Source organism: Orcinus orca, chromosome 5 (genome assembly GCF_937001465.1).
Source record: "Orcinus orca chromosome 5, mOrcOrc1.1, whole genome shotgun sequence".
Lineage (NCBI taxonomy): Eukaryota > Metazoa > Chordata > Mammalia > Artiodactyla > Delphinidae > Orcinus > Orcinus orca.
In genome coordinates, this window is record NC_064563.1 from 65,693,509 (window position 1) to 65,719,365 (window position 25,857).

The 25,857-nt window shown below is 42.7% G+C and overlaps 1 protein-coding gene, 1 long non-coding RNA gene and 1 pseudogene across 6 annotated transcripts in view; 2 read left to right on the forward strand and 1 right to left on the reverse strand.

Moving 5' to 3' along the window:
* Positions 1–7,793: 7,793 nt before the first annotated feature.
* LOC117196042 (translation machinery-associated protein 7-like) lies at positions 7,794–8,953 on the forward strand (annotated as a pseudogene).
* Positions 8,954–10,487: 1,534 nt separating this feature from the next.
* Positions 10,488–13,274, reverse strand: LOC117196043 (uncharacterized). Its single transcript, XR_004476016.2, has 4 exons — positions 12,945–13,274; positions 12,724–12,805; positions 12,410–12,556; positions 10,488–10,931 (listed from the first exon to the last, which is right to left on the reverse strand). It is a non-coding gene; the product is annotated as an uncharacterized LOC117196043 (long non-coding RNA).
* Positions 13,275–17,174: 3,900 nt separating this feature from the next.
* The window catches only part of KLHL24 (kelch like family member 24), a 39,533-nt gene continuing 30,850 nt past the window's right edge, over positions 17,175–25,857 (forward strand). Inside the window, exons 1-3 of one of the 5 annotated variants that reach the window (XM_033403125.2) lie at positions 17,175–17,445; positions 22,224–22,354; positions 23,779–23,820. The gene's annotated coding sequence lies outside the window, so the exon portion shown is untranslated. The remainder of the gene's footprint in view (positions 17,446–22,223; positions 22,355–23,778; positions 23,821–25,857) is intronic. The other 4 variants (XM_049709930.1, XM_033403124.2, XM_033403122.2 and 1 more) reach the window with 4 other exon arrangements.

A 25,857-nucleotide genomic window follows, 5' to 3' on the forward strand; every position in this document is an offset into this window, starting at 1 on the left:
CCAGAGGTTCTCAAAATGTGTTTCCAGACCAGCAGCATCAGCATCAACTGAGAACTTGTTAGAAATGCAAGTTCCCAGACCCTTCCCCAGACTTACAGAATCAGAAATTCTACGTTTTGGGCCCATCAGTATTTGTGATTCTAATGCATAGTATAATTTAAGAATCATTGATCTAAATTGGGGAACAAAACGTACAAAAGCCTGGAGGGAATGTGGCTTCCTTCCCCTACAAATCATACCACAGTTATGAGAACGATGATTCCAGTGCCTCATCTGAGATGGCAACTCCAGGCCATCCCTGGATAACAGAAGAACAGAATAGGAAAGGACTACCATTTGTTAAATACACCTACGCTTCACATAGTTTCTTTTATCTACTTCTCACTACATGCCTATTATCATGCCCTTTTCACAGATTTGGAAACTAAGGTTCAGAGACAGTAAGGAGCTTTGCCTAACCTCACTCAGCCAGTAAGTCCCAGAACTGGGATTTGAACCCAAAGATTTTTCTACACCAGCCTACTGCTTCCAGGGAAAAGAGCTCAAGATTGAGAGATGAGGACAAGATCAGAACATGGGTTCAGCTCTGGGTGAGCCGTACCAGATAGGGTGGGGAAAGGAAATCCAAGTCTCTCCCTGTGTTCCCTCCTCTCAAACTCCCACTCCCCAGAGAGTACATGACCAACAGGCAAGAGCAAGGAGGCCAAGCTCTTCCACTCAGGTCTGAAATGGAAGTAAGGAAACCAAGCCCAGGTTTTCTCAGTTGAAAAATCCTTGTTAAAGCTTAATCATTTTAAAAAAAAAAAAAGCTTAATCAAAGTCTGTGTTTGAGACCGAAAGCTTGTTGGAAATAAATGGTATAATTATTTGGAAAGCAACTTGATAATATGTAGTAAGAGCCTTAAGCTTTCAGATGCTAACATAATTGTATCTGTAAACAAAACATAACCATGAGAAGAGTTGTGATATATTATTAAGAAAAAAGGTGGAATAAAATTATTTATTCAGTATGATTCCAATCATGTTTAAAATGCCAAATAAAAAGACTAGAAGTGAACACACCAAAATGTTAAGATAGTTTTCCTCCCATCTAATACTCACAAAAGAGCTTAAGTTTAGGAGAATGATTTATGTACCAAGATGCTCTTTATAGTATTTTAACAGCAAACTAGAAACAACCTAAATAGTCCACATAATGAAAAGGGATAAATAAATTACATTTTGATCATGTGATAGAATATAAAGCAATTATCAAAAGTGACAGTTGAAAAAAGTATTTTTGCCAAGTCCTTGGCTCCTGCCTGCACTCTCCTGCCCTGGAGGCACGGCCCAGATACCCTCCAAAATGATGATGAGAGGCAGGGCCACAGAGGGCAAGAATCAGCCACCTCTTCTGGGGCTTCCAGGAAATTTTCAGTTATGAGATAAGGTCCTCACTTTCCCCTCTCAGAGAACTCATGCCACTGTGTTAGGTATTAAATATGGACCCAGGGAACCCCAGACTAAATGCGGCTTAAACAGATTTAAACAGAATGCAATCTGTTTAAATCTCGTCTCTTGCTGGTTTAACCCCCAGCACCCTACACATCTTAGATGGTGAGTTTCCTGTAAGTAGAAATGTGACCAGTTGACCTCTGAATCCCTGAGGAGGAGAGCATCATCATTTCCATTGTCAGCTGTGATTTTATCAGGGGCTGCCCCTTGTTCTGCACTGGGGCAGGCCAGGCATTGGACTCTCTACACCCAGAGTCATCCAGCTGCCGCTCACGACTAAATCTGACCCATCATCTGCTCTGTAGGTAGTTTTACTGGAACATACATACACAGACACACAGACACACAGACACACACACACACAGTATATTTGTGGCTATGAGAATAGCCATGATATTTATTAAGGAACAAATGTGGGGAAAAATTATATATACAGTGTGATTCCAATTTTAAAATGCTTAATGAAAAGAATAGGAGGAAACACACCAAAATGTTAAAATAGCTTCTCCCTCATCTAATATGACAATCCATTATAGTAATTATGCCCACTCCACAGGTGCAGAAGCAGGGTGATTGCCTCTGAAGAGTGGAATTGTGGGCGGCTTATTCCATTTCTTTACCCTGCTTTCTATATTTTCTATAATTCCACCACTTGTTCTTATCCCAAAAGGTGGGAGGCTGAGTCCTGAAGGAAAAATCCAAAGATGATCCCTGATCCTCAAATGAATCCCCTCTGCCCAGAGGTACAGCCTGCCATCTGTCATGGGCCTCTGGGGAAGTGAGGATGCAGGTGGGCATTGGGCTTCCCTGAGAGGTCTGGTCCCTGCAGGCCTAGAAAGACCATCCTGTGCGTGCAGCTGTCTGTAAAATTTAATTCGTTTTAAAATTAAATTTAAATGCAAAAACCTGAACCATCCCTGATTAATTAAACTTAATCCAATTTCTTTTTCTAAAAAAACCTGATCCAGGGCTTCCCTGGTGGCACAGTGGTTGAGAGTCCGCCTGTCGTTGCAGGGGACACGGGTTCATGCCCCGGTCCGGGAAGATCCCACATGCCGCGGAGCGGCTGGGCCCATAAGCCATGGCCGCTGAGCCTGCGCATCCAGAGCCTGTGCTCCGCAAAGGGAGAAAAATCCTGATCCAAGGAGGGCTGTGCCCTCCTCTCAGGGAAATTTGGAAATTCCCTGGTGCTGTCTCCGGCCCTGCAGCCTCCATTTCTGCCTTATCCACTCCTCTGGTTCAGAATCTTTTTGAAAATCAGAGAACCCAGCTTCCCTCTGAGGGTTTACTGATCTGATACCTCTTTATGCCCACAGCTCCCCCGGATCCTGTCTGAGCCCCTTGGTGACCCAGCCCTTGGCTTCTGCCAAGCCCCTGATTCCCTGCTCTGCCCCTGCTGGCTACCCACCCAGCCAGCACACTCACACCAGCTCTTGATCTTGTCCTCAGCACACAGATAGACAAAACATTTTGTTAGTGAAGGTAGAGATGCAAAGGAGTCAGATTTTATTTCTGATGGTGACATCAGCAGGAGTTTGTGTAGCTCCTGGCTAGAGTTGACAGCACAGAAACTAGCTCAGGCAATTCGCATGCTCTCCATTTTTGCTCTTTCTCTTTGTCTGCACTTTCCGCTGCCTCTCTTTTCCCACCAAGCTTTGCTGTCACCGTTAGATGTTGTCTCAAATAGAAGTTCTCTGATTCTGAGCAGAGTCAGACCCATCAGCTGGACCTTGAGTCCTCCAGCTCCCAGTGGTTCTTTAATAAAGGTTGAGAACTTGTGAAACTAACAGAGGTAAAGTTGTCTAGCAGCACTGGCCAGCTCCCTGCTCTGTAGGGCTTTATACATTACCTCCCTCTAGGCTGCAAATTCACTTTACACTCTAGGGCAAATTTCATTCCTGGGAAGTCTGAGGTACCTGGACCAATAATTCAGGCCTCTGTATCCTCATCTTGTGGCCAGTTCCACTTTGAACCCACTAATGGAATGGGAATGGTTTACAACCAAGCCCCTGTCTTGAAACCTCAGATGACCTTGATCCCCTTCTTGGGTTCCCAAGTCCAAGCCAGCTTGGCATCCCAGGGATATGAAGGCAGTTACCCTACAGAAGAGCCATGTCCTTCTTAAGTACTGTCTCAGGTGCCTTGACAGGTGCTGTTGTGAAGTGTTGTGAGCAGAGGTAAGAGGACCCACCCTGGGGTCTTGGCTTACCTCTGGCCTAAGGTAAATGGGATGGACCTTGGGTGGTAACCAAGGGGTGTCAGCCAGACCTCAATGGGATGGGAGCCTTAGAAACTGATCCCAAGACCACCAGCTGCTGGGGTTCTGCCCCGTCCCCTACTGGGCTCTGAGAGGGCTCCTAAATTAGGTTGGGTTTAGCCAGCAGAGGATACCTACGACCACAGTTAGGAGGGATGGGGTAAGGCAAAGTCAGAGTCCTTTCCCCTCTATAATAGTCTGGGTTCCCCAGAGAAACAGAAGCAATGGGATTTATTATAAGGAATTGGCTCACACAATTATGGAGGCTGAGAAGCCCCAGGATTTGCAGTTGGTAAGCCGGAGAGCAAGGATGAATAGTATAGCTCCAGCCCAAGTGACCCAACAGCAGGAGAAGACCAATGTCCCAGCTCAAAGACAGCAGGCAGAAAGAGAATTCTCTCTTACTCCACCTTTTGTTTTATTCTGGTCTTCAACCAATTGGGTGAAGCCCATGAACATTGAGAAGGGCAATCTGCTTTACTCAGTCTACAGATTCAAACGTTAATCTCATCCAGAAACACCTTAACAGACACACCCAGAAATAATGTTTCACCAAATGTCTGGGCACCCCATGGCCCAATCATGTTGACACTTAAAATTAACCATCACACCCTCACTGGGCCTCAGCTTCCTCAAGTACATTGAGGAGATTGGATCCGGTGATATTCAATCTTATTTCTGGTTCTATGAATGGGCCTAGGCCATTCTGTAATCAGACAGGATAATAATGTTATCTAAAAGGTATGTGTTGTGAGAAGCAGATTAGATAATATGTAGGAAAGTGCTGTATAAAATAGTGAGATTATTAATATTATTAAAGTGCAAAATTTATATGATTATTATTGCTATTAATTATCATAATTATCATGCCCTCTCCCTGGCTTTTAACCATATACCTTGTTAGTTAATGCTACTACTACTGTCAGTTACATCTTGCAGCCCTACTGTCCCCTTACATCGTCACAATGTTTCACCCACCATCATCTCAGTCACTGTTAACTTTAGTACCTGTTTTAAGATGTAGGTTTCATTATTATTCAAGTATAGTGAGGCCAGCACAGGAGGAGGTGACTGCCATTGAAAAGATAACTCGTTATTCAGAGTTCCCAAAAGGTGGGGGCACATCACGCCACACAGGGCCACAAGGGGAAGCACTAGTGTGGATCAGGGGGCAGAAGAATCAAGGGGAAAATGTGGGCAAGACCCTTTATTACGGTTTTCACAGGAAGGAATAGGTGAGGCAGGGTACGTAGGTTTAGGATTGTCTAGTTTGAATAATTTCAGCAGACTCTGGGGCGTTGGGGCCGTCTCTAGTTGCCAGGTACCTAGCCCTGAGGCGATTAGGACAGGGGAATAGTGGCCCAAAGGTGAGAGTCCTGGGAGCACCCAATAAACCAGGTGGTTGGGGTGTGATCTTGAGTTGGTTGGTTTGCTTTCCCAGGGGAATTGTTTGCTTATCTGTAGGAATTTCCTAACCCTGGGAAGACAGAACCTTCCGGTGTCAGCTAAGCTGCAAAAAGTGTCAAAAATAAAAAGACTTAACCCATCCCGATTCTTAATACATACGCTGACTAGGTATTAGTCCTTACTATCACAGTTAATTCAATTGAAACTGAGAGTTCACAGTTAAGAGAGGTCTTTCTTTCTCTAACCTTCATTATTCACTCAACAAGCATATACTAAGCACTTACTATGTAATGAGCACTATGTTAAGCCCTGGGATACAAAAAAGAAAAATAGACAGTCCTTTTCTTGGGGGGTAACAAAATAAAATAAGTTTAAATGTCTTTAATAAACATTACAATAACAGGAAGTCCAGTGTTCCATAGTAGGAGAGGCCCCAAACACAGCCTGAAAGGGACGAGATTCCATAACACCCCAGTATCCCTACCTCCACACCTCCTTCAACTCCATAGTGTGGGGTTCGGGAACAGAGCCTGTGGCTAAAAAACTGAATAAATTTTCCTGTCTTCTCCCAACAGCTCCTCCAATAAGCTCCCTTTGAATAAAATTATTTTCCGTTTCCATTTCTGAGAACTAACCATAAGGAAATCATGCAGGAGAAGCAGAAACTGATTCATTGCAGAGTTATTGAAATTGGGGGAAAAAATTTGATGCAACATAAGTATCCAAAACCAATGGAGTAGTTTAACAAAGTATAGCATATCTACCAAGGCACATTATTAAGCAAAAAGAACTGTATAATGATTCAGAAGGAGCACAGACCCCAGAGTCAGATTTTCTACGCTCCAGCCTTTGGACAAACTAGTTAATGTTCCTGAATCTCAGTTTTCCTGTTTATAAAAGCGGGGGCTAGCTAATAATAGTTGCTACCTCACAGTGTTGCTGTGGAGATTAAATAAGAAAATGTAGGCAAAGCACTTAATAAACACCTGGAATAGTGCTCAATAAATGTTGGCCATTACTGTTCTCATTATTAATATAAAGTCAAAGAAAACAGTTAATTGGGTGGACTTAATACACCACAGAAGATATTCCTCATAGAGTCTTAAGTTAAAAATATATATATTTATATAATAGTATGTAATCAGATTCTGAGCCTATGTGAAATGTATATGAAATGTTTAAATAGTTGTATTGGTAGCATAATGGCATTATGAGTAATATTTTAATGAAAGATTTACTTTAACCTTATTGCAAATTTCTGTTTAATAAAAAATGAAAAGGGGGATATAAAAATAAAATTAAAAATAAAAAGCAAGGGAACACTGAAAGAAATTGTATGCTGAGAAATTCAAAAAACATCAATAAATTTGTCCTGGTATTCATGTCTGAAGAGTTGATGAACCTAAATCATCTTCACTTTGCGGACAGATATCTTTTTATTAGCATATAAAACTCTAACTCTTCTCAATATTTAGTAATAACATGCTGATGTAAGCTAGTTCCAAGCTGCAGGTCAGTGTCATTGGGACTGCCAAGAGGTGAAAGATCAAGACAGATCAGAGAGAAGGAAACAGAAAGCCACCTATTAAATGGTGATATATAAGAGTTTATTTTGCATGTAAGTATTAATTCAAATATGCAAAAATATGTATAAATAGCTATAGACACACTATAAATATAGATACAAAGAAATAAAAGGTTGGAAATATATTGCTAACAGTAGCTCTCTTAGGGTTGGAAGATCATAGATGATATCCAATTTCTTCCTTATCCCTTCTAAAGTTTCCTACAGTTGGCATGTAATACTTTTAAATTTGGAGGAAGGGAACTTTAAAAACTATTAATTTCTTCTTTTTAAAGCAAGGGATTATTAGTGAGAAGGTAAGAGGGAGAGTGTGAGCCAGTAATGTCATAAATTCCCCAGCACATGTGACTGTTCACTCCCAAAAGTCACTGAGTGGGAACTTAAAAATAGAAAGAGCTGAGGGCTGAATTTGGGGGGGTAATGAGTCCCACAAGAAGCGCTGTGAGCAGGGCAAACTGAGGTGAAGTACAGGAGTGGGGTGACTTGGAGGGAAAGGTGGTTGACTGGGGTCCACCCTTAAGAGTACGGCTACATAAGCAGGGCGTGCTGGTCCAGGGACCCAGCTTGGAAAGACTTTGTGGAGGGTATTGCTTCAGGAGTGGGAGAGTTGTTTTAAAGGTTCAGTAGAGAAACCGAGTTCAGTCTGATCACAAAGGAAGCAGCCGTGTCCTCCCCCAAATCCCATTAGCCTATCAAGCAGGCTTTTCACTCCCAGAGCTGGAAACTAATTTCTGGTCATTCGTAGCCTCTTACAGCCACCCAACTCCTTCCCAAAGAATTCTATGTGCTCCCAGGAATGTCTTGATTTGGGTGCTTGTTGAACCAAAAGAAATTTTCCACTGCAGTCCTTTCAATCAAAAAGATACCCAAGGGGCTTCCCTGGTGGCGCAGTGGTTGAGAGTCCGCCTGCCGATGCAGGGGACATGGGTTTGTGCCCCGGTCCGGGAGCGGCTGGGCCCGTGAGCCATGGCCGCTGAGCCTGCGCGTCCGGAGCCTGTGCTCCGCAACGGGAGAGGCCACAACAGTGAGAGGACCGTGTACCAAAAAAAAAAAAAATACACAAACTTCCTGTACCTCTAAAACTAGACAGGCCTTTAGAAATAGTTCACCCAAACACCTTCATGGTGGAAGGCACAGTGCTCCTTTTAGAGATGAAGAAATTGGGACTCAAGGAGATTAGGTGATTTGTCCAGGGTGACTGAGTAAGTTATGGCAGGGCTCCCCAGGATCCCTCTCTTTTCTATGTATTTTTTCCATTACCCCATGTTGTTCTTTGTTAAACAGGAAGAATCTTTCTTTGCTAGGATCTGTCAATGCACCATTATGTCCTGTCATAATAGTAATTATCATTATATTTTGACAAAATAATACTTAACCATTATGTCCTGGCTGAATAATACTTAACCATTTATTGAGGTCTATGTGCTCTTTTCATAAGCATTTAATTCTCATAATAAGAAGGTATTATTAGGTTTCACACAAAGAAGCTGAGCTTCAGAGCAATTAAATAAACCATCCACTGTCACCCTGACAGTGGTAGCAGAGTCAGGATCTGAACCCAGTCCATCTGAATCCAAAGTTACCTTCCTGATTCTCCATAAAGAAACACTGTTGGCTATATATACACAATGCAATATTATTCAGCCTTTAAAAAGAATGAAATCTTGCTATTTGCAACAACATGTATGAATGTGAGGGACATTATGCTAAGTGAAATAAGCCAAACACAGAATGACAAATACTGCATGATATCATTTGTGTGTGGAATCTAAAATGTGTTGACGCTATAGAACCAGAGAACAGAATGGTGCTAACAGGGGCTGGGGGCAGAGGGACGGAAAGATGTGGGTCAAAGGATGTAAAGTTCCAGTTATGCATGATGAATGAGTTCTAGAGATCTAATGTAGAACAACATGATTACAGTTAACAATATTTTGTTGTATACTTGAAATTTGCTAAAAGGGTAGATGTTAAGTGTTCTCACTGCATAAGAAAGGGAAAGAAGCTGGGGAAGGAGTGGCAGACACCATGTCCAGCTGCAAAGGTGGTAAGAAGAAGCCCAAGAAGCAGGCCAAGGAGATGGATGAGGAAGATAAGGCATTAAGCAGAAACAGAAAGAGGAGCAGAAGAAACTCAGGGAGTTAAAAGCGAAGGCCTCAGGGAAGGGCCCCCAGGTCACAGGTGGAATTAAGAAATTTGGCAAAAAGTAAGCTGTTCCTTGTGCTTGAGGCAACGATGGTCCTTAATTCCATTCCTGTTTAAACATTTGGATCCCCTGCCATAACATCAGTTGCCACCTATAGCTAGAAAAGTGTAGTCTTATTCTTTTTTTAAAAAAATAATTTATTTATTTATTTCTGGCTGCGTTGGGTCTTCATTGCTGTGTGCGTGCTTCTCATTGTAGTGGTTTCTCCTGTAGAGCACGGGCTCCAGGCGCACTGGATTCAGTAGTTGCGGCACGCAAGCTCATTACTTGTGGCTCGCAGGCTCTAGAGCGCTGGCTCAGTAACTGAGGCGCACGGGCTTAGTTACTCTGGCATGTGGGATCTTCCCGGACCAGGGCTCAAACCCACAGCACAAATTAGGGTGCATCGGCAGGCGGATTCTTGACCACTGTGCCACCAGGGAAGTCCCTGAAGTGTAGTCTTAGAACCTATTCTACTTTTAAGAATAAACTTATGTTAAAAAAAAAAAAAGGAAAAAAGAAACCAGTAACTATCTGAGGTGATAGGTATGTTAATTAGCTTGATTGTGGTAACCATTTCACAATGTGTACGTATATCAAACCATTAAACTGTACAAACTGTACTGTCAAATACACCCCAGTAATTTTTTTAAAGTACATAAATAAAAATACCTTGACTGTACACATACCAAAAAATCCTCTGTTGAGTCTCGTCTTTCAAGGAGCTGATTCTCCATTAAATTCAGCATTCCTTAAAATTCTCTCATTAGTGGGCTTCCCTGGTGGCGCAGTGGTTGAAAGTCAGCCTGCTGATGCAGGGGAAACGGGTTCGTGCCCCGGTCTGGGAAGATCCCACATGCCGCGGAGTGGCTGGGCCTGTGAGCCATGGCCGTTGAGCCTGCGCGTCCGGAGCCTGTGCTCCGCAACGGGAGAGGCTACAACAGTGAGAGGCCCACGTACCGCAAAAGAAAAAAAAAAAAATTATCTCATTAGTGAAATTGTCTTTTCTTCAATTAAAATGGCAACCTTTAAGCATCTTGACATTATATAAGAACTAAATCCCTAAACTGGATTCATCCTAAACACCTCCATAGAGCTCTTACCTTGGATTTGTTTTTATTTCACTTGAGTGTGCAAAGTATTATTATGATGTATTATTATAATAATGATTTGCACACTCAAGCCAAAAAAAAAAGGAACTCAGGGTAAAATTTTTATGAGAACCGTAAAGGAGAAATCTTAGATACTCCCTTGTGTTTGTTTGTTTTATTTTCCATTCTTTGGGACTTCCCTGGTGGCACAGTGGTTAAGAATCTGCCTGCCAATGCAGAGGACACGGGTTCGAGCCCTGGTCCAGGAAGATACCACATGCCGCGGAGCAACTAAGCAACTAACCATACTGACCCTGTGCTCTAGAGCCTGCAAGCCGCAACTACTGAAGCCCGCACGCCTAGAGCCCGTGCTCCGCACAAGAGAAGCCACCACAATGAGAAGCCCATGCACCACAAGGAAGAGTAGACCCCGCTCGCCACAACTAGAAAAAGCCCACGCACAGCAACGAAGACCCAAATTTATTTATTAAAAATAAATTTATTTATTTATTATTTATTTATTATTTATTTATTATTGAAAATAAATAAATAAATTTATTTTTTTTAAATGGCAATCTTCAAAAGTTTTGCATTATAAAACATCAACTCTGGCATTTAAAATAAAGTAAATAAATTTAAAAAATAAATAGTAAAAAGCAAGGTGACCTCCAGTTCCTTACTCGTGTTGGGGACAAAGATCACTCAGAGTTCATCCTGAAAATCATCTAAATTTAGAGATTTCCTACCGGAGCAAAACTTTCATGCACCAGTAATAGAACCAGGCAGCCTTTCCAAAGTATGTCAGGCATGTGCTTGCAATGCTGTCACAAGCAGCGTCGAGTATCTGTCCCTGTGTGCTGGTGACCTAGGAGCCCTCGCTGTTTTCTAGGCCAGTTGCAGAGAGATCTGGGGCTGGAAGCAAAAGAGATTGCACAATAGTTAGCACAGGTGCTTATTTTTAATCACATTAGTCAGGCAAGCACTTTTTAAAACATTTTTTTAAATTTGAAAAGTGTATATATGTAGGTAGTTTTTGTTTTTGTTTTTTTTAATTGTCAAAAGCTTACTGAAAAAAACAAAGGTCTCGACCCCTACTCTTAGTCCCTTGGTCTGCATCTCAAAGGCAACCATGGTTTAAGTTCAGCCATGTGGCCTTTGAGTGTGGATATTTTATGAGCAGAGGCAAATTGCTTTTCTACATCTTGTGGGCAGTCTCTCTCTTTTTTAATCTTATAAATCCCCATTGGGAAAGACAAAAGAAGTTAGAGGACAGCACCCTGGTGAATGTTCAAAAAGTCTGGCTTTGGTTTCTAGCTTTTCTAAATCACTTCATGTCTTCAGGCTTTTTTTATCAAATATAGTTTACAAAGGCTATATGTTCTTTTACTCCTCCTTTCTTTCCTTCTTTACCCCTCCTAAAGCAAAGGACAGAGCATAGAGGACATAGCTAGAATTGGTGGGGAAGGGGACAGTAATAATAGTAATAAATTTGGTTGTTATTGAGCACTTACTATATCCCAGGCACTATATTTTTTTTCTCATTTCATCTTCAAAACAATTCTATGAGGTAGGTGTTTTTATCCTCATTTTTACAGATGAGAAAACTGAGAAAGATTAAGTAATTTACACAAGACTATATAGCTAATAAGAAACAAAGCTAAGTTTTGAACCTAGACTCTTCAAGTCTAAAGCGCCAGTGGAAACACTTAGGTTTCAAATCTTCATAGGGAGATAGAGAACACGACTGTCAAAGTGCTAAGCTATGTAAGGGAGTGAAAAATAACAGCACAAATTAGGGTGGTCCTGGACTAGCAGTGTGTGGGAACTGCTCTGAGATCTGCATTAAAGTTTTTGGGAGGTTGCACTGTTCGCAACAGATGCTTCAGACAGAGCATCCAATGAGCAGTGAGAATTCTTGGGCTGGAGATAGGTGGGCCAACCTCAACCAACACAATTTCCTAAGAAACTGGATGGAGTCTTTCAAGAATAGGAAACGTCTGCTGCAGATACTCGTGGTCAGGTCTAGCCCTTTCATACCTACTGAAGGATTCTTGGAAGGCTGCCCATCAGGCAAAAGGGATGGACAAGACACAAGATGGACAAGACACACTGTCCTAAACTGCAGGCATTTGGAAGAAGAGTGCCAGAGACAGCAGAGGAACATCAAGTTGGAATTAGTACATGCCTCTTAAATGTCACAGGGTGGCAAGAAACTGGAGATGAAGTTAAAGTCTGCTGGGACCAGCAGCAGGAATTCTATGTGGACTCACAGCCAACTGTGGGACAGACTGCTGAGCAGCCTGTGGGATTATGGTCATTTTTAAAAACTGGCCTAAACTTGTGACCAGATGCCATAAGCAGGAGAAGACACTTTCCATATGTGTTCATACCTGAGAGGGTTCTGCAGCAAGTCATAGGACAAGGTGCTATGAGGTGTCCCTTGGAGAATCAGGCCTACCTAGAGCAGTCAGGGCAGGAGTAACTTCCAAAACATCAGGTTTCTTCAGAGACCAGAGGGGCCACCTAAATTCTCATTACTGGGGAAGTAATCAGGAAGAAGAGAGGGAGGTGAAATCAGATGTCCTTGGGGCAGAAGAATGAAGAGAAAAACAGGGACCAGCATCACATGCAGGGAGGAGGCAAGTATGCCTCAGTCCCCTGAAGTCAGAGCCCAGGGCTCACGGTGGTAAGCAGTCATCCTTACCTGCATCTGGTGTGGCAAGTTTGGTCACAAACAGGATCCGAGGCACCTAGGTACCAATTCCTGGCACCTCATCGACTTCGACCTGTGAAGGATGGTTTCAAGAACAAAGCAAGCTTTGCCACTACACCCATACCACTCCCAAGAGAAACATTTCTTGTTTCAGAAGGAAAAGCTCGGGAGCAGGGGTAGGGAGCTCACCTTCTAGGTGGCAGAAGACTTACCTCTTTTCCCAGATCTCAAAATGGAAAATTTTCCATCTATGTCTTTCCTTGCTAAATCCTAATACTACTGTGTTTGACTCCAAGGTTTAACTGGCCTAGTAGGGCCCACGACTCTCTGGGCCTGGGTGAGACAGCCTTCCTGGTAACTATAGAGTCAGAGAGAGTCAGACCTCTGTATCCAAAAGAGCTGCAGAGATGAGTCACATCTCTCTTCACCAGAGAAGGGAGGGAAGGGGTAGGCCTCAAGACTGGAGAGGCTCAGGTGCCACGAGCAAATAGTGTATTGTGTTCACTCTTGTCTCCACTCAGCACTCTGAGGAGTTATTGTGTAACAGACTTGCTGAGATGTTAAACATGTCTGTGGAGGAGAAAAGGGTGGCGGTGGGGTGCGCTGAGATAATTTGTTATTTATGGCATTCTGTATCTTCTGAAGAGTGGAACTCTCTTGTTTGAAAGGTGATGAGTGTGAAAATGCAAAGTACTGAAAAAGAGATGGCGGGGGGCGGGGTGGAAGGGTAGAGGGGATTGTCTAGGGGGAAGGTGGCAGAGATCATGGAAGGGGAGGAACCCCAATCTTGTGGCTGGACAGAGGCCCAGAGAAAGGGTGTATGGTGGGAAAAGAGGAGTAGTTGGTACCAAGGAGGAGCTGAGGTGAGGGAGCAGAGATGTTTAAAGGGAATTGTTAAGGAGTTTTGCGATGTGAGATGCTGTATAATTCTCTTTGTGAAACCTTCAGTAAAATCTCCATTCATCAAGTGCTTTGCAGCTGGGGCTTGTTGCAGGGAAGGGGCAAATGTGCCGAGCCCGTAGCTGGTCAAAGGATCCAGCTGCATTCAAGGGCTGGGTATAAACACAGTGCTAGTGTCACATTATAAAGGATGTGGGAGGTGTGCACAGCTTCACAACGGGTGAGGGAGAGAGGAGAGGATTAGAACAGGTGGCACCAGAGATGGGCCTTAAAGGATGACCAATATTTCTACTGGAATTTGGGACAGGGGGACTTCAAGTGCAAGAGACCTAGAGCAGAGGCAGGGAAGTCTGAAAGTGTGTGGTATGTCTAGGGAGTGATGATTTACTATGTCCCAACTGTTGTCTGCGTGGGGAAGAGGAGCAGGCTGGAGAGAAATAAAAGAATGGCTGGAGGAGCTACGGACGCTTCACCTTCAGACCTTAAAGGCTGTCACGAATGCTCTGGAGAGCAGAACAAGAACTTCCATGTGGTGTGTGCAAGAAGACAGAATATGCAGCAATATACTGTATCCCTGAAAGGAGAGGAAGTTGGTCTGAAGACCCTCGGATTCCCCTCAGTAGCTACCTACTTCAAATGATCAAACTGACCTGGATGGTAAACACTGCATAAAGTACATCATGTTACAGGGGGAGGGGGGGATGAATTGGGAGATTGGGACTGACATATACACACCACTCTATATAAAATAAAAAACTAGTAAGAACCTGCTATATAGCACAGGGAACTCCATTCAATACGCTGTAATGGCCTATATGGGAAAAGAATCTAAAAAAAAAAAAAAGAGTGGATATATGTATATGTATAACTGATTCACTTTGCTGTACACCTGAAACTAACGCAACACTATAAATCAACTATACTCCAATAAAATTTTTTTTTAAATCATATTACAATCACTCAATTTCAGCAGATTGCCCCTGGACTTGACACCTCTGCTTCTGTTCCAGTGCCAGCTGAGGAAAAGGCTGCCAGGCAGGCATGCTCACTGATTTGTGGGGTACGCATAACTCCCAGGGCCCTCTACCAATGCCAAAACCACCTCTATTCCGGGGGCTGCCTGAGGAGCTCCCACACCCATCAATAGGCCCTTGCCTGTCTCCGGGGCTGCTGTCCTGTGAGTCCCCTCATTCCTTTCCACTCTCAGAACTGTGATTGATCACCCTGCATCCATCTGCCCCAAGAGAATCTGAGGACCTCATCATGCAGGCCAGTCCAAGGGCGTCCCAAGTGGTCTGGAGGCACTTTTATTTCTCTCAAGGCCCCTTAACCTCAAGAAGTAGAGATCACTCACCGGTTAACAGATACATATGGAACATCTACTTGGTATACTGCAACACAAAATGAATAAGACATCATCCCTGACCTCAGGCATTTCAGAGGATACTCAGTTGGGAAAGGCATGTAAATATATAGCTTGACCCTTAAACAACAAGGGTTGAATTGCAAAGGTCCACTTATATGCAGATTTTTTTTTCAGTAGTAAATACTACAGTACTACACCATCCAGGGTTGGTTGACTCTGTGGATGTGGAAGCAATACAGAGGAACTGGGTATGTGGAGGACTGACTATAAACTATACACAGATTTTCAGGTGTGCAGAGGATGAGAGCCCCTAACCCCTGCATTAGTGTGATGTCACACAATTAGTGTGATGTCACACAATTAGTATGATAACTGCTGGGAAGGAGGTAAAGATGGGCTGCTGCGGGAAGAAGGAGGGGAGATACCTAGCCCAGAGGGCAATGAGGATGAATGGAGGGTTTCCTGGAAAGAGGACTCACAGGCTGACTCCTGGAAGGAAGAGCAGGAGCTAACCTAGTGAATGGGGTGAAGGGGAAGAGGGGGCATAAGGGGCATAGGGAGCAGGATATGGATGGGAATGGCCTGGAGACAGACAGCGAGAGTCCTTTGGGCAAGAGTCCTGTGGGAAGTTCACTGAGGCTGGTGTTCAGGCTGCAGAGTTGGGCCCCAGGGTGCATCAGGAAGACCCTTAAATGCTCTCTCAGGGAGTTGGAACTTTATGATGGTATTGAGGACCCCCAGGTGCTTAGCTGCCTTTCTACCCAAGGAAAAATGAAAAGCCATCCAAGAAAGGAAGTTGTATACTGTTTAACTCATCGTTGAACAATAAATACATAGTCTTAATAACATAAACATTAAATAATTAGTTAAGCAGAAATGTAAGATATTGGAAGGATGGGGGACAGGGATGACAGCTCCCTTAATGGGAAATAGCCATACATTATATGGAAAGATAAATGTAAATATCAGAATAGCTCAAATTGTTGAAAGTGGCTGCTTCTGGAGAATGAAGAATGAGGAAGGGTGGGAGATGGTACTCCAGTTGTACTACTAGACTTGTAATATTTAACTTTGTAAATACACTTTTTAGACAATTATGTACCTATATTAATACATATATATATATTTTTTAAATGTGTCAACCCCAGCCTCAACACTTAATAACTGAGTGACGAGGGCCAAATGTTTATCCCCTATGTGGCTTAGTTTCTTCACCTGTAAAATGGGATTATAACACTATCTTGCTGGGTTATTATGAAGATTAAAGGATATACGTAAAGTGCCTAACACTCTGTCTGGAGCTTAGTAGAAACTCAATAAATGGTAGGTATTTTCATTTTTAATAACAGATGGAAAAGAGAACTAAAATGCCTGTTTAAAAGGCCTGGACACAAGCCTTCTATATTATATACACCTCTGATCACTGGAACACATCCTCTTATTTAATAAAAGCATGACTGTATTCATAAATTATGGAAGAGAGAGAAATTATAATTTTGATATCAGAAACCAAAAACTAGTTAAATGTTTCAAAATCTGGAGGTGTACTCAACCTTGAAAAAAATATTTGCTGAAACAAAAAGATAAAATAATGTCTTTTGGTGTATATATGTCAGTCCCAATCTCCCAATTCATCATGCCCTCACCCCCGCCGCTTCCCCCGCTTGGTGTCCATACATTTGTTCTCTACATCTGTGTCTCTATTTCATATACACTAATATGTATAAAATGGATAACTAATAAGAACCTGCTGTACAAAAAAATAAATAAAATTAAATTAAAAAAATAATACTGTCTTTTGGGGAATCAGAAAACAGGGATTTGTGAAAACTTTGTCTGATTTGCATGTACTTTTAAAATAGAAAGTTAACCCAGGATGATACAGGTGACAGTAATAGATTTACAGTGAAATTTAGTTTACCTGCGCTGTCTAGCTACTAGGGTTGTAGTCCCTTTCATCTCTCAGATCCTCAGATTTCCCGATTCTATACCAAGGGGTCAAATTAAAAGGTCTCTAAAGCCTGGTCCCAAACTCTAGGGTTCTGAGAATTCTTGATTATGTGCTTTTGCCTAGGGACGTGGCAATAAACATCCGACTGAGGTTTCCCACTAGGCTCCTAACACAGATGCAGTTTCTTAACCTATCTCTACCTAAAACTGTTTCCGAGTCAATAGCCCTTGGATTGGATCTCAAGCCCCACGTCCGACACCCGCCCTATAGCGGGAAATCCAAGCTGCCGGGGCGGCCACCCCCCCCCCCGGAATAGGAACTACAACTCCCAGGGTCTCCCGGGGCGGGGGGCGCCCACTCGGATTGGCCAGGGTTGCGTGACGCTCAGTGTTTTGGCCCGGGCGGTCACATGTTTCCTTTGTTGTGAGGTGCGGAGGGACTGGTGGCTGGAGGAGACGCCGGCGCAGGAGACAGCGCTTCGCCGCCGGAAGCTAAGGTACGGCGGGGGGCCGCCTCCAGCCTTCGCTGAGAGGTACCTGGGGATGACAGCTCCGGGACCGGCCGAAAGGCGAGGAACCGGCCAGAGCCGGGGGCGGAGGGGCGGCCGAGGTCTTGACCACGGGGATGTCTGCAGGAGGGAAGCCTGCGGCGGTCGGCCTCTCGGAGCCAGAGGAGGGGTCCGAGGAGAGATTGCGGGTGGGGCTGCAGGGCCCCTGTTTGGGGCGAGAGGTCTCCGGGGCTCCCCTGGGGGTTGTCAGCCCCGGTTCCGCAACCACACTCTGAAAGGAAGGGCACCCCCAACTCCTGACACTACCGCCCCGGAACCGCGGCGCTGCTGGCGCACCCGCCGGGGGCGGGTTGGGAGGGGCATGGCCGCCGGGGCGGGGGGTAGCAGGTGCGGGTCACCCTGGGGGACGGGGAGCAGCTGGCGGACAGGGCTGGGGAGAGGGGTCCCGCATTTTGCCGATGGGCTTCGAACGGAACGTCGCTTTTTTAATCGAAGGTAGCGCTGAGAATGCGAAGGTCTGAAATCAAACCTTCCCGCTTGGTGGGGGCGACAGTTTGATCCTAACAGGGAGGACTGACGGGTCAAGTTAGGTCCCAGGGCTGCAGGCTAGAGAATCCCCATTAAAGCAGTTGCGAAATGTGCTCGGCGCCGTCACCTGACCGTTACCCCCGCCCTCACCGCCAGCGAGCCTGTGTTTACCACCGCTCGCCTGGGGGCCCGCTCCGGGAGCCGGGCCCTGGAAAGAAGGTCCCCCGGAAGTGGGCGCGGGCGGGGGAGCGGGCGTTCCGCCGGCGGAGTCCCCGCCTAATCTCCCCTTCCCACCACTCCAGGCCTCGGTTTCTTAATTTAGTTCCTAATGGCCCCGCCCCCAGGTTCTGGACACTCGGGGCGAAGACTGTTAACGCGGCGGGGATTGGGGCCCTGCGGGTGCTTTCGGGCGGAACGACTGGGCGAGTTCCGAGTGTTTATTGGTGGGTGTCTTGTCGCGAGGTGGACTTGCCCAGGCAGTTCTTCCCCGCCCCCTTGAAGGTGATCTGGAGGACACGCGAGAGCGCGCGCTCGCCTCTTGTGCAGCTGCGACCCGAGCGGAGCATCTGGCGGCGCGCGCTGCCGAGCCGGGGGACTCGGGAGCTAAGCCCAGCTGACCCGCTATCCTTTGGTGGCTGCCGCGGCTTCTGCCTGAGCCTGTTCTGGGGCCCGCGGAGGACCGGAAAATTATCCCTCTTTAACTCCTGTCGCCCTGTCCACCCAGATGGTGGGAAGAAAGCCATCAGGCGAATTAGTTCCTGCCTGTTCTGTAAACAGGGTTTAAATAGCTAAATAAGGACCGTAAAGCCACATTTTAGAGTGCCTCACAGTCACTCCTGAGGCAGCGAGCTTTCGCAGTTAATGTTAGTGGATTTTAATGATCAATCACTTGCTCTCTTGAACAGCTTTTTAAAAATCATCTCTTAGTATTTGCAGCTACAGACTGTTTATGTCCACCGGCGAGGTTGGTTTTTGTCAAATACGTAAAATAGATGAAAAATCTGCTTGCTGTCGACTAAGATGTAAAATTAGAATTCTATTTTTTAAAAAAATAACTTGAGGATATCCTCCCCCCCGCCCCCCCAAAAAAGTTAAGATTCTTCTATACCCCGGTTTAGATGAGTTGTTTCCTTGTTTGGGGGATTATAGCTCACTCTTCTATGATGACAGTAATAAAATCTACAAGAACAATCATTTTAGCCACAGTGTGTTGAAGATGCGGTTTTCCTAATCTGTGATTTAATAGGTAACTTGGGTTTTATCAGATTTTATTTTCCTATAAATCTGTAGGAATTCACCCAAGACAGTGCATTTCTGTAGGAGGTAGATTGAGCGCCCTGAGTGAAGCAGGAATTGACTATGAACAGTTCTCATTGTATGCATTCTTAATTTATTTTTAAAATTCAAGTTGGGATGACTGTGCCCGAAGGAGCAGCTTCTGTGATCCTGAACTGCCTCATCTCTTGTGCATTGAAGGCATTTAACATTTCTAAATAAGTACAAGTTGCAAACCTCTAACCTTTGTAAAAAATAAAACCACCACTCATAAGCCTGCTTATCCAGACAAAGCCTGCTTATCCAGACAAAGCCTGTTTAGTCTCTAAACAGGAAGAAGAAATAATATTCTGAGTTGGGGTTTACTATCAGCTTTAATTTAAACTTTCTTGGCTTTTGTCCAAGTTGCTAAAACCTTAATGCTTTTTCAGAAAACTTTGTATTAGTTTCTTTGTTTTTCTGCCATTTTATTAAAACCCAAAGGTCAAGCCTGTGAAAAACAAATACTATTCATTAAATGAGGGACTGCAGTTATTTTTTTGTATATACTCCTTTTTTAAAAAAATATTTATTTATTTGGCTGCACCAGGTCTTAGTTGCAGCACGGGGGGATCTCTTAGTTGCAGCATGCGGGATCTCGTTTCCTGACCAGGGATCGAAATCTGGCCCCCTGCATTGGGAGCGCAGAGTCTTAACCACTGGACCACCAAAGAAGTACCTGTATGTACTTTTTTCTTACCTAGGAATTTGGGACATCCTTTTTCAATAAATATTTAGGTGTGGATTGTATAAAAAATGTAAATAAAATATCCTAGTATATCCTCATAAGTATATGAAATATATAAGCATATATATTTTGTATGATTCTATTTCTGTTGTGACTGAAACAAAGAGTATGTGGCCATTTAACAACTGTTGATATTTTAAAACCCTATTCTTTCTCCTATTAAAAACAATAGTTAGGGGCTTCCCTGGTGGCGCAGTGGTTGGGAGTCCGCCTGCCGATGCAGGGGACACGGGTTCGTGCCCCGGTCCGGGAGGATCCGGCATGCCGCGGAGCGGCTGGGCCCGTGGGCCATAGCCGCTGACCCTGCGCGTCTGGAGCCTGTGCTCCGCAATGGGAGAGGCCACAACAGTGAGAGGCCCGCGTACCGCAAAAAACAAACAAACAAACAATAGCTAAACTAGCTTTTTTAAATTAAAGTTTGTCACTCTGCCTAAATTCATCACCCAGGGGCTACAATATTTCAGCATTTGGCACATCTTAAAGTCTGCTAAATTGATGTATAAAAGTCATTAGGCTTTGCTCTTTACTCAGTGCTTTCTAAAACTTACTTCTGTAAATAATTTGTATCACCACTAAGGTAAATAAAAATCACTGACTTCAAAGTGCTTTTATCCATAGAGAGGTCACGAAAAATGTTGGATCTCAAACTTGTTCAAGTGGCAGAGTACTGGGTCATGTCCTTGCAGATTTAATTAATTCTAATAAGAGAACCAAAAACAATTTTTAAAAAAAAATTATTTATTTTGTTTATTTTTATTTTTGGCTGCGTTGGGTCTTCGTTGCTGCGTGCGGGCTTTCTCTAGTCACGGCAAGCGGGGGCTACTCTTCGTTGCCATGCTCAGGCTTCTCATTGCGGTGGCTTCACATTGCGGAGCACAGGCTCTAGGTGTGCGGGCTTCAGTAGTTGTGGCACGTGGGCTTCAGTAGTTGTGGCTCGCGGGCTCTAGAGCACAGGTTCAGTAGTTGTGGCACATGGGCTTAGTTGCTCTGCGACATGTGGGATCTTCCCGGACCAGGGCTCGAACCCGTGTCCCCTGCATTGGCAGGTGGATTCTTAACCACTGAATCACCAGGGAAGCCCCCAAAAACAATTTCGCTAAAAGAAAAGATAACTATATATCTACAGGTCTTAAGATTTTAAAATAAAACAATGCATTAGATATCTTCTAGCAAGATAAAACCAAGGACATTAAGTTTACATGTCAAGTAGGTTCAGTAGGACAGCTTTATATCAAGTATGATGATTAACAATTTTTTTTCCTTCCTTTGGGGGTTGGGGAATATTAGTAGCCAAAAGTTTTAAAGCAAGGGAGCGAAACAGTGAATGGATAAGTTCAATTTTTTTGTTCTGTGATTTGGGAGAAGACATTCTTTTTTCAGTTATAGAACCATAATTGTTTAGTGTGACACATTGCTTAAGAACTCCTGAATTTTTCATCATCAGATACCTCTTATTTCTCTTTCTCTCATTAATCAAAGTAATAATGTATTGACTATTTCAGGTTCATGTAAACAAGGGATAATCACTTGCTATAATTCTAGACAAAGAAATTTAAGGGTTTTTTTTGGTTTCTGATATCTTATGGTGAGTAAGTATGTTATTGGTGGTTTCATTAAGAAAAAGAGAAATGTTGAAAATAACAGCTTGAAGACTGGACTTTAGGTGTTGCATTTGTAAAATTTGGTTCAGGAACCACTACTCCAAGAGTAAAGGTTTAAATTGAAGAGTATAAATTTACAACTTTTAAAAAGTGGTCATTAAACAGAATGGTTCAAATAAATTAGCGTTTGAGAAAATGTGGTGAAAAAAACTGCTTGGTTTCAGATACTTCCATGTTAAATATTTCCTAGTTATTTTTAAATAATAGATTTACTATGTTACAGTGTTTTCTGACTTTCCTTCTGTTGAGTTACTGTATATCTTTAAAGATAAAACTCTTAATTCTTTAGTAGTTTTGCTGTTTCTGCTATGTTGTTCTTCATTCAAAGTTCAATTTGAGAAAATGGAGTAGTAGTGTGGAGCATAGCATGTAGCAATTCATTACTGCAAGTTGCAGGGACCATGTTAGTCAAAATGTTGTTAGTTTCCTTTACCATCTGGTGTTTATTAGTCTTTGTAAACCCCTCACTAATCCATGCTATCTTAAGGCTAATAGTAACTTGTTTCTTTGTATAGGGGTCCTGCATGCTAAAGGAAAAATAAGCTTGATTGCAGTTCTACACTCTAAAATCAATTCTGATACTATATAACACCTTTGGACCTCCTACACTGACCTCCTTGGTCCCTAGCCCTTACTGATTAGGTTGGTAAGTATTACCTAAAAACCCTGCAGAAAATGCCCGGGTGAGTTGCCTTGCCCTTCTACTCCTTAAGGTATAATTCTAGACTAGATCAGTCATGAGAGAATGTATTCCCATTTGCACTCCAGCAGAAAAACAATTTGTGTTTTCTGCCAGAGAAACACTGAGAATTTGAATCTATTGTAGTATCAATCTTTGAGTTCTTGTTTGATTCTAATCTTAACCAACCCCACAGCATCTAAAATTGGATCTGAATCCAATATTCACCACCCCAGTGGCAGACAGGGGGTAGGCTTTCTAGAATTGTTTCTTGAATTGACTTGAATCCCTACATTGGCTCAGGATCTTATTGTCTTATTGGGGGAAAAACTTACTTAGCTAGGACTAACAGTCCCCTAATTTGACCAAGTTGAAATATTCTTTACCAAGATATACACAAATTAGATTGACTTTTGCAAATAAGGAAACAAGCAAGATAACATTCACTTCGCAATCAAACAATAATCAGGGTATAGAGATGTGTGTTTGTGTATACATGTAGAAAAAAATCAGTAGTCCATATCTTGGTTTTCTGGATCCACTTTTGAATTTGTCTAAACTTGTTAAGAATTTATGAGTTCTATTTATAGATATCTAGGCCAGAAACCAGAATCACTTGTGCTTAAATACTGTTGGTATTCTGTGTACAGTTCAAGGTTCCAGTATTCTCTCTTAAGCATTCCTCTCTTCCCCTTCCAACAACAACAATGAAAAATTGTGCTGAATTTGTTGGTTTCTACAGGTACTAAAGTCTATAAGGATCAAAAAAGCAGAAGAAATATGCATTTATATACTAAAAGATTTAACATAATTACTTGATAAGCATGGTGATTCTATATGGATAATCTAGATAACTAAGAATTAAAAACTGAAATGTTTTTTCCTGAATTACCCAGAATACTTGAGATTTTGTCATTGCTTTCATAGTTATATAAAATATATAATGACTAAACTGTTTGCTTTGGGTAGTATTGATAGACCAACTCAGAATTATTTAATGACCCCAAACTCAGATGAAACATTAGTTACCAGACATTCTTCAAATATCCAGTGCAGAGTTATCATAGGATATGTTTCCTCATCTCAATTCCACCGTTAGCTTGATGTTGACATGAATATTTGTTTACTCATCTTTCACTCAAGAAACCTTACTGCAGGATAAAATTGTCAAGTAAGGAAGTTGATAAATAAGGAAACTATTTTAGATATAGCATAAAGTTATTAATTTGCTTTAAGGATTATTCAGGATTGGTTTTCCTATGCAGAAGTTAACTTTCAGTCACAAACTGAAATCTACTAAAACCTTCTTTCAACATATTAGTAAATAACACCAATTATACACAAAGTGATTACTATCTGATTTATGTGTTGCTGTTTTCCATTTATTTTAGGTGTGGAAAAACTGGGGCTTTGATCAAGCAAATGCTAAAAAGGTATTATATTTATAACGTTTATAAACTCTCTAAGCATTGTTATTAGAAAATGTAAATCATTTTCCTTCAACCAGGGGTCACAGACCATCAGAGTAACAGGGAACAATTCTATCCTCAAGATCAGCTAGGAAGGCAGCATCACAGACTTTTCTGTTACCAAATAAACTTCTTTTTTTTTTAAAATAAATTTATTTATTTTTGGATGTGTTGGGTCTTCGTTGCTGCATGCGGGCTTTCTCTAGTTGAGAGCGCAGGCTCAGTGGTTGTGGCTCATGGGCTTAGTTGCTCCGTGGCATGAGGGATCTTCCCGGAACAGGGCTCAAACCCAACCCATGTCCCCTGCATTGGCAGGCGGCTTCTTAACCACTGTGCCACCAGGGAAGCCCCCAGATAAACTGTTTACACACTCCTTTCTACTCCTTCCGAATATCCTCGGTCCCTATTCTACCGTTTCTCCAGTCCAAAAGACACTAAAATAAGTTATCTCCCTTCATTTTTCTGGGACATAGGCCAAAAACAGGTAATTTTTAAATCTACCTAGCAGTCTGAAACTAGGTCTACAACATTTATGAGTTCTGTAGTTGGAAATAAACTCTAGAGTACTCTTAACCAGAAGAATCTTTCTCTTAAAATTCTTCCTTTCAAGCGAGAGTTTAGTTCCAAGAAGAAAGCTCCTGAAAGAAATGAGAGAAAGAAAGGGATACTACCTTTTCTAGACAAATTATGTGTCTTTGGCAGTCAGTCATTGAGAGTCCAGTCACCCTTGCATCCACTAACTTATGTAGGTATTATTTTCAGTCATTATATTTCTTGGGAACAAACATTGTCGTCATGTTTTGCCTACTTATTTACTACTTTTTCCTGATGGGAATAATGATGCTTTGATATTTGCTAAATTTTTAGAAGAATTCAGTCTAATTTTAAAGTCTACTGAATTACATCTGGAAGCCCAAAGGATACACTCTGAAATGCATCTCATATTCCTAAGACACAATTGCATAAATCATTTAGTGTGTCATCAATACAAAGAGTTTATATTTCGTGCTGTTGTGGACTAGTTCATGGAAGAGTTCTCAGAAAGTCCAGAGAAAGTGAGGCTGTCCAAAAAGCCACACAGAAGCTTCTTGGAAGGAAATAGCCCAGATCTATGAGATAGTCTCTTTTACATACAAAGCAGTAGACAAGTATCTTGTTGCTGTTGAATGCATTTAATACCAGGTGATTTTATAGCTATTCTAATTCAGGATTTTCTGGTAAAGCAGTGGAAGACCTCTTGGCAGTCAACAATCAAAGAAAATAGCCGTGAGAATTCAGGGGCAGAAAATAGCATAAAAAGACCTTTAACTTATATAAAATTTTAATCAGCCTTATATTAATCCAACTCACTCAATATGCTATCCCCAAATTTATCAGATACAGATACAATAAGATACCAGATAACAAATACCAGATACAGTAAAATTATTGGATACAGAAAGCAGAGTGTCTTTTCATTTATGTTTTCCTACTTGTCACTTTTAGCCAAAGGGAAATTCTTAGTACTTGCAGTATGTTATTTTGTTTTGCATTCTGAACACATTTTCATTTAAACTTTGAGAAAGCAAAAATGTATGGGGGCTTTCCTGGTGGCACAGTGGTTAAGAATCCGCCTGCCAATGCAGGGGACACGGGTTCGAGCCCTGGTCTGGGAAGATCCCACATGCCACAGAGCAACTAAGCCCATGTGCCACAACTACTGAGCCTGTGCTCTAGAGCCCATGAGCCACAACTGCTGAGCCCACACACCACAACTACTGAAGCCCATGTGCCTAGAGCCCGTGCTCCTCAACAAGAGAAGCCACCACAATGAGAAGCCTGCACACTGCAACAAAGAGTAGCCCCCGCTCGCCGCGATTAGAGAAAGCCCGCGCACAGCAATGAAGACCCAATGCAGCCAAAATTAAATATAAATAAATTCATATATTTTTTAAATGTATGGAGGTAGAAGCCAATTACAAATAACACTTTGGATCACATATCAACTTATAGAGATTTGTG